Source organism: Carlito syrichta, unplaced genomic scaffold (assembly GCF_000164805.1).
Source record: "Carlito syrichta isolate Samal-C Ts95f unplaced genomic scaffold, Tarsius_syrichta-2.0.1 Scaffold301662, whole genome shotgun sequence".
In the NCBI taxonomy this organism is placed as follows: domain Eukaryota; kingdom Metazoa; phylum Chordata; class Mammalia; order Primates; family Tarsiidae; genus Carlito; species Carlito syrichta.
The window spans coordinates 284,598-292,805 of record NW_007245758.1 but is presented as its reverse complement, the minus strand read 5'-3'; positions in this window follow the sequence as shown (position 1 = coordinate 292,805).

Here is an 8,208-nt window from a genome sequence, read left to right as displayed (position 1 = left end):
TCTTCTCCCCCGCCCCTTCAGTATTTCCAGTGTCCATTACAGCATTCTCTATGCCCTTGCAGATCCTCAGTTTATTTCCCACTCATAAGCGAGAGCATGTGGTGTTGATTTTCTCTTCCTGAGTTAGTTCAATTAGGATGATGTTCTCCAATTCCATCCAAGTTGCTCCAAGAGGCAATATTTCATTTGTTGTTGTTGTTGTTGCTTTGATGGCTGAATAGTATTTCACAGTGTATATATACCATATTTTCATTATCCACTAATCAGTTCTTGGACATTTAGTTTGAGTCCACATCTGTGCAATTGTGAATTGTGGTGCAATGAATATGTGGGTGCAGGTGTCTTTTTTATATAATGACCTCTGTTCCTTTGGGTAGATATCTAGTAGTGGGAATGCTGAATCAAATGGTAGATCTACTTTTAGAAATTTGAGAAATCTCTATACCAATTTGCATAGAGGTGTACTAATTTGTACTCCTGCCAACAGTATATGTGCTCCCTTTTCTCCACATCTGCGCAAACATCTGTTGATTTTTGATTTTTTAAATAATGATCATTCTGACTGGTGTAAGGTGTTAACTCGTTGTGGTTTCAATTTGCATTTCCCTGATGATGAGTGATGTTGAGCATTTTTAAATGTTTGTTGGCCATTTGTATATCTTCTTATGAGAGCTGTCTCTTCATATAATTTGCCCATTTTAAAAATAAGGTTATTTGTTTTTTTATTGCTGATTTGTTGGAGTTTTTGTAGATTCTGGATATTAGTCCTTGATCAGATGAATAGTTTGCAAATAACTTCTCCCATTCTGTAGTTTGCTTGTTTAATCTGTTGATTATTTCTTTTGCTGTGAAGAAGCTTTTTACAGAAGATCTCAAGTTATCTCTATTGTTTTTAAATATATTCTGCTTGATATATTCTTTAACATGCTCCCATTTCTTCTTCTTTTTTAATTGAGTATACATTTAGGTTTAAAAATAATACTTGAGGTATTTTCATATGCTACTGCCTTTTTCCTGCATCACAACATAGGTTTGTTTTATCTAAAAACATGAGCAAAGTCTCAGTAGCTTCCAAGGACATGAATTATTTAATACTTTACATTAGTTCATCTCATTTACTGGAGTGTCCCTGGGACATATTCATTTACACAGGAAGGATGTCAGGGGAAACATTTTAAATACTATAATAATAACAATGGCTAAATAGAAATCTGAAATCATTGGAAACCACTCTCTACTCTCAGATTGCATTAAAGTGCATGGAATATTTTCAAAATTTTCATGAGGCTTTTAACTTGGCAGAGCTAATTCAAGATGTCCAAATTACTTATTTTCATCCTACTCTGAATAAACTGACTCGATTCAATTACCTGATACTTCACTCTAATCACTGTAATCCAGGTCCCTAGTTAATATACTCCTTCTGTTGTTTGATTATCTCATTTTTCAAGAGTGAAATTAGAAAATCAAGCCTTGAAATGCATAAATAGACTTCCTCATATGTGCAATAATGTTGAGTTGGGGAAATTCACTTGAAGTAGATGGGAGTTAATTAAGAACATCCCACTTGCCTCTCATTTATGCTTCATTCATGTTCCTAGTTTGTGCTCTGACCATGCACTGTGTTGTCAATTTCAGTTAAATTTCAGTTGTTTACTTATTTTAATTTTTTTCTTTATTTCAGTAGATTTAGGGAGTAGAAATAGTTTTGGGTTACATGGTTGCACTGTATATTGATGAAGAAGTCTGGGAATTAAGCGTACCTACCACCCCCACCTGTGTACATTGTACCAGACAGGTAATCTTTCATCCCTCCACCTCTTCTCCCCCGCCCCTTCAGTGTTAATCTGCTTTGTGTGTTCTTTGTGTGTTCTTCTCATCACCAACCCCAGAAACAGAGAGCTGAAATTCTGGTTTGTTTGGTCTGTCAGGGCAAATGATTTCCAAACCATCTGCTATCTCAGAAAACAATCCATCCTGACAAATCTCCCAGCCAAGTCACAACTTTGTTATTGTACTTGAAGACAAAACAAAGATTAATAACCTGCCATGGCTAACTGTGAAGTTTTTGTACTGAACAAAAATAGAGACTCCAGATTGTACTATTTTGCAAGATGTTCCAAGTGATAAGGTGAACTCCTGTGTTAATTTTTCATTAGGATAGGAGATGCCTAGAGAAATTATTAATAATACTGTATCATACTGTCTAAAATGGCTTTTAAATGGGAATTACCCTTTTTCTCTTATCCTAGAGAATCTTGTCCGCCTTAATTAAGTCATCTATTAGCCTTTGCAAATGGACTGACTATATATTTACCTGGAAAAGATAATATTTGCTAGTCATGCTGTGTGAAAAATCAGTTTTTAATGTGTTTTTTTCTCTTTAATGGAATAGTACAGAGAATAGTTTCTCATGTGTTTTTGGGGTTTGTTTTTTGTTCGTTTGTTTTACACTGGAGTACATTATTTCCAATCACCAGATATTTTTACTTCAATTTTATGTTTTCTCTTCAACTTCAGATCTCTTTCTTCCCTAATACCCTCTTCACCTTCTTTTAGACCTACTGAAGTGGAATCTTTACTGCTCTCTTCCTCACTAGACTCTCTTTCCTCTAGTCCATCTTTCATACTCCATATCTATGTTATCTTTTTTTTTTTTAGAAAACAAATCTATTCTTCCACATTACCTCTTAAAATTCTCTGCTGACTCTCTATTCCTCAAATGAAGCACAAAACCCTTAAGGGAGCATAAAATAACATTAATAGTCTGAAGCAAATATGACTTTCTTGATGTCCAGTCATCAACGTACCTAGTAGTGCAGCGTCGGTTACGTGACTCTCCCCAGTTTTTCTTCTTTCTGTGCCTTCTACATTGTTTTCTACAATCATCATGTATAGAGATACTTAGCACACTCTTATTCATTCTTCAGAACTCAGTTCACAGATTTCTCTGTAAAATCTTTCTTATTCCTTTAGCGAGTCATTAGTTTCATTTTCTGAACACCATAGCTCTTTCTTCATGATTCTGTCATAGTACTTACCAGTTTTTATTGTTGGAAGACAAGTAACATGAGATCTATTCTCTTAACTAATTTTTAAGTGCAGCACATTATTGTTGACTACAGGTAAAAAAAACTGTAAAGCAGATCTCTAGATCTTCATGTTTCTTGACTAAAACTTTATGTCCACTAATTGGTAACTCACGATTTGCTTTTCTTTCAGCTCCTGCTAGCCATCATTTCCTCTCTTTGATTCTATACATTTGACTATTTTATATACCTCATATGAGTGGAATCATGCAGTATTTGTCTAGTATGGAGATTCCTTAAAAAATTAAAACTAGAACTACCATTGGATCCAGCAATCTCATTTCTGGGTATTTATCTAAAAGAATTAAAGATGGGATTTTTAAGAGATGTTAGCACCCCAGTGTTCACTGCTGCACTATTCACAATAGCCAAGATGTGGAAACAAACCTAAATGTCCCTCAACAGATGAATGGTTGAGGACATGTGGTATAGACATACAATGGAATACTAGGAAATTCTGCAATATCTTATAAAATGGAGAAACTTTGAGGACATTATGTAACTGAAACAAGTCAGTCATAGTATGTACCAATGTTTACAAGGTATAACAAGTTTGCAAACTTACCACCATACGATTACATTGGAAGCACTATACAGACAGTTTGGTAAGGTTTCACAACCTTGGTATATCAGGGTCTCACAGCTGTGTTTGTGTCGATGTGTGGCAGTGCCTTGCTGAATGGCATTCATTATTGCTGCATGTTTTTGTGTGCTGTTGCAAGAATGTCAGAGCGTGAATTAGAGCAATGAACAAACATTTAATTTCTTGTTAAATTTGGCAAGAGTGGAAGTGAAATCAGAGACATGATAGTCCAAGTTTACGGGAATAATGCCATGAAGAAAGCAGCAGTGTACAAATGGACTAAACATTTTTCTGAGGGAAGAGATAGTGTCACTGATGAAGAGAGGTCAGGATGAACTGAACTGATGAAAGCATTGCAAAAATTCATCAAATTGTGTGTCAAAATTGTTGGCTAACTGTGAGAAGCATAACAGACCAAATGAACATCGATAGAGAAACAAGAAAATCTTAACTGAGAATCTTGGTATGAGAAAGTTGTGTGCAAAAATGGTCCCCAAAGAGCTCTTGCATCACAATAATGCACCAGCTCACATGGCACTGTCTATGAGGGAGTTTTTAACCAGTAAATAAGTAACTGTATTGGAACACCCTCCCTACTCACCTGATTAGGCTCTCATTGACTTTTTTCTTTACCTGAAGGTAAAGGAAATATTGAAAGGAAGACATTTAGGACTTCAAGGATAATACAAAGTCAGCTCTGATGGTCACTCCAGAAAAAGAGTTTCAAAATTGCTTTGATGGGTAGACCTAGGCACTGGCATCAGTGCACAGCTTCCCAAAGGGAGTACTTCAAAGGTGACTATAGTGATATTCAGCAATGAGGTATGTAGTACTTGTTCTAGAATGAGTTTGTGAACTTAATTGTCCGACCTCTTATTGCAATGATCTCAATATATTTTTATCTCTTAGTAGAGTGTAACTCTTCAAAGACAGGAGTAGGGTTCTGTAAGTCTTAACATAAGCAGACATATTAAATAGGACTTAACAAAATATTTACAACATATTCGGTGTCTAACAATCGTTGCTTAATGTACTGACTCAGGCAGCCAAACTTCCAAGAGGACTGACATTTTTCTGAGTTTTTAATATATTCTGTTGTCTTGAAGAGTTTCTAGAACTTAATAGTTATTCATAGATATTAGTGGCATGATTAACAAACCAATTAATGCATGTGTTCATTATTTTCTTAAAAGGCATTTATTAAATCACTTTCTATATCTCTGATACAACATTCTGATACATAATGCCAACACATAAGTACCTTGAAGAATATTAGGGAAATAAAAGAGGAATTAGAGAAAATAAAATGTGAATGGCAAAATCCTTTTCAAATTCTTTTTAGCTGGTTCATATGGTCTTCACAAGAAATATTATTCAAAAACCAAATAAATAAGAACAACAAAAGAACAACGGTTTAGTTTGAAGTAAAATGTGAAAAAGAAGATCTCTGCTCACATCTTTTTAGAGAAACCTGAGACATCCCTGGGAGAATCCTAAAACTCCAATTTACAGGGTTTTAACTGATCTAGACCAACTTCTTGGTTTTGTTTACTAGAGAACTAAGATCAAGAGAGGGGAAGTGACTTGACAACTACAGGGTTAGAAAGAGAATACCATTGCTGGGGCCACTGGCTTCCAACTTTTGTTTGTTTGTTTTTGTTTTTTTAATGCATGCAAACCAAGTTAGAGTATCAAGCATAAATCTGACATCATGACAGACTCTGAGTAACTGCAAATGACTGTTACAAACTACAAATACTCAAGGTGCCAGACTATTGTGAAGTCAACAAAAGAGGCTTCTGTTAGAAACTGACTCTTGCAATTTAAGGAAAAAAAAAAAGATTTTGGAAGAGAAAAGGAAGAAAAAACTTCCAGGCAGAGTAAAAGATATCTGATAAGCAAAGTTTCTCAGCTGGAGTGACGTTAATTTCTGCTAAGGACAGGGGACTATTTGTGAAGAGTTTTGTGTTTCTAAAATGCCATTATTTTTTAGCTAACCATTAAAAGATAATTTGGCCTTTCTTAGTAAAAAGGAAACTTGAAGTTTCTGTAATAAACGAATTTGAATAAGGCAATTAATGTCGTCCCTCAATACTTCTTAGTTGCCTTGCTGTCTTTGTAGAAAAGCATGTTGCTGACCTGCTTATAAACCTTCAATAGTCCTTTTCAATATCCTTAAGGCAGAGGATAAGTCCTTCAATATCCTCTGCCTTAAGGATAAAAATAAAATTTCTTAGCAGAACATACAAGGTATGCCTTCCTCACTGTTTTCAGTCTCATTTCTTTTAAAATTTTCATTTACTTTCCATATTCTTGCACACTTCTGCTTTCTCACAGTTGTGACACTTTGCAGTTGCTGTTCCTTGGCTGCAGTGCCTCCATCACATAGTTTTACAGTAATGCCCTGTGCTTCCTTCCCTCTTAGAACTTACCGACCTGTACAACAAGCACCAGCGTTACTCTGTGCTAGACAGGGACTGTGTCATATGCTATTTTCTTGTCTATTTATCACAATATCTGACATCACGTAGAGGCTTAGTAAATATTTTTGAGTGGATGGATGAATAAATATATGGATAGAATTTCAACTTTATCTTGATTCTAAATAGAATCCAGATTTGGTATTCTGATCAAATGATTAGAATGATGTGATTTCAGGGATGTAAAAACATACTATTCATATTTATATCTTTCTCTAATTGACGGCCTGAAATTTTGGTCATCTTCTTTTCTGCTTTTCTTTCCTGGTTTTCAATACTTTCTACAAGTTTTACAAGGTGCATACATTATACTAGAAAGGGAATTACCAAAACAAACAACTTCATTCCAAAGTAGTGAATTATTTAGATTAAATTTTCATCCTATAGAACCTGCTATAAAAGGCAAATGAATTATTTGCTAGAAGTAAGACATGATTCTCAAATACTCAGTATTACTTAAATGGGAGAGTAGGGACTGGAGTAGTAGACTGGTAAATTTTGATAACGCCAAAATGGATCATGACAGTGGAAGACTGTGGGCAGCCCAAGAATAGCATAAGAAATGAGGAGACTGGGATTAGGAGAGAAAATTGGTGTTTCTAGGAGGCAGAAGAGCAAAGAAAAAAGGTACTAGAAGATACCAAATTCAAATAACAACTTATAGTTGAGTGCAATGGCTCATGCCTATAATCTTAGCACTTTGGGAGGCTGAGGTGTGAGGATTGTTTGAGCCGAGGAGTTAGAGACCAGCCTAGGCAATATAGTGAGATCCTGTCTCTACAAAAAAATTTAAAAATTAAAAATTGTAGTCTGTAGTCTCACACCTGTAGTCCCAGCTGCTTGGTAGGCTAAGGTGGGAGGATTGCTTAAGTCCAGGAGCTTGAAGCTGCAGCGATCTGTGATTATACCACTGTACTCCAACCCATGTAACAAAGTACTCAAAACAACAACAAAAAAATGGCAACTTGTTCTTCATAAAGTTTGTAGAATAGACTTTTTGATTTCATATCATTTCTCTGTGGATGATACATATTTTAAACACAACTACCCAAAGCCCAAGCTTATAGTTTGAAAATCATATATTGCAAAAAATGAAGCTCTTATAACGGGATTAGCTGACCTCCTTTTGAAGATGAAACAAGTGGGGTGCAGTGGCTCACGCCTGTAATCCCAGCACTTTGGTAGATGGAGGTGAGAGGATTGCCTGAGCTCAGGGGTTCAAGACCAGCCTGGTCTGAGCAACTTGACGAGACCTTATCTCTACAATAAATCAAAAAATTAGCCAGGCATGATGGTGTGCAGGTATGCACCTATAGTTCCAGTTACTTGGAAAGCTGAGGTGAAAGGATTGCCTGAACCCAGCAGGATGAGGCTGTGATGGCCATGAGCATGACACTGCACTCCAGCCTGGGTGACAAAGTGAGATTCCAACTCCAAAAAAAAAAAAGAATGAAAAAAATGTTATGATGACCACTGAATGTTGTCAGAATCAAAGTTAATATTCAATTATTAATTATAATAAATTATAATTAATAATCTTAATCTATAACTAAAATGTTGACCTGAATTTTAAATTAAACACTAATCAAAATTATAGCTACAGTCATGATGTCTTTGATGTGATTAAAAAAATTAACAAAACAAAACAAAAAACGATTGTCATAGTTGACTTGAGAAGCTGTCACAATAAAATTTAAACACTGACTAGATGAGAAACTTTAAAGACATTATAGTAACTGGTACAACTGAAGAAAGCATTGCTCTCAAATAATAATAAAATTATTATAAGTATCTGTCATACTTATAGGTATAAATTGAATTAATTTACCTATACAAATATTTTCAGTCAGGAATGGTGATGCACGCCTGTAGTACCAATTACTCAAGAAGCTGAGGTGGGAGAATTGCTGGAGCTCATAAGTTTTAGGCCACAGTGCACTATGGGCACTATGGTTGCTCCCATGAAGAGTAAAATCTTTCGTAGGGAAGAAACTTTGGGACATATTAGAAAAATAGAAAACACAGATGATGAGATTTTAATTCACTTCTGTCAATC